Consider the following 1,144-nt stretch of genomic DNA (forward strand, 5'->3'; position numbering starts at 1 on the left):
GACCCAAAAAAAAAAAAAAAATTTGATACCTAAGAAACAAGTTCAACAGATTATAGGATATAAATTCAATATATAAAAGTCACTTGCATTTTTATATACTAACAATGAACAAGCTGAAAATAAAATACTTTAGGAATAAATTTAAGAAAAAGATTACAAGTATACTGGAAACTACAAAACATGGTTGAAAAAAACTGAAAGAAGGAAGAAAAAACTAGGAGAGAGTGAGAGAAGAGTGACATTGTCCAAAAAGAAATGTACAGCTGGGTGCCAGTGGCTCATGCCTGTAATCCCAGCGATTCAGGAGGCCGAGATCTCAGGTCAAAGCCAGCCCAAACAGAAATGTCCATGAGATTCTTATCTCCAATAAACTACTCAGAAAAAAAACAGAGATGGGGCTGTGGCTTAAGTGGTAGAGTGTTAGCGTTGAGCACAAGAAGCTTAGAGACAGCAACCAGGCCCAGAGTTCAAGCCGGAGGGGGGAGGGGTACTTTTTGTAGAAATACATAAATTGATCCATAAAATTTTCATATTTAATTGCAAGGTATCCCAATAGCCAAAATAATTTTGAAGAACAAAGTCAGACGGTTCATACTTCTCAATTCCAAACTCACTACAAAGCTATATGAATCAAAAAAAAAAATGTGGTATTAGTATAGGAATATTACTGGAATTTAGGGCCTAGAAATAAATCCTTACATTTACAACCACTTGATCTTTGATAAGGATGTCAAGGCAGCTCAATAGAGAAAGAGCAGTCTGTAACAAATGTGCCAGGATAAACAAATATCTACATGTAAAAGAATAAAATGGAACCGGGCGCTTGTGGCTCACTCCTGTAATCCTAGCTACTCAGGAAGCTGAGACCTGAGGATCGAGGTTCAAAACCAGCCCAGCCAGAAAAGTCTGTGAGACTCTTATCTCCAATAAACCACTAGAAAACTGGAAGTGGCGCTGTGGATCAAGCAGTAGAGCGCTCACCTTGAGCTGAAGAGCACAGGGGCAGTACCCAAGCCCAAAGTTCAAGCCCCATGACCAACCAAAAAAAAAGAGGGGCTGGGAAGGTGGCTCAGTGGTAGAGCGCTTGCCTTGCATGCTCAAGACCCTGGGTTCGATTCCTCAGCACCACATAAGCAAACAGAAA

Source organism: Dipodomys ordii, unplaced genomic scaffold (genome assembly GCF_000151885.1).
Source record: "Dipodomys ordii isolate 6190 unplaced genomic scaffold, Dord_2.0 Scaffold756, whole genome shotgun sequence".
Lineage (NCBI taxonomy): Eukaryota > Metazoa > Chordata > Mammalia > Rodentia > Heteromyidae > Dipodomys > Dipodomys ordii.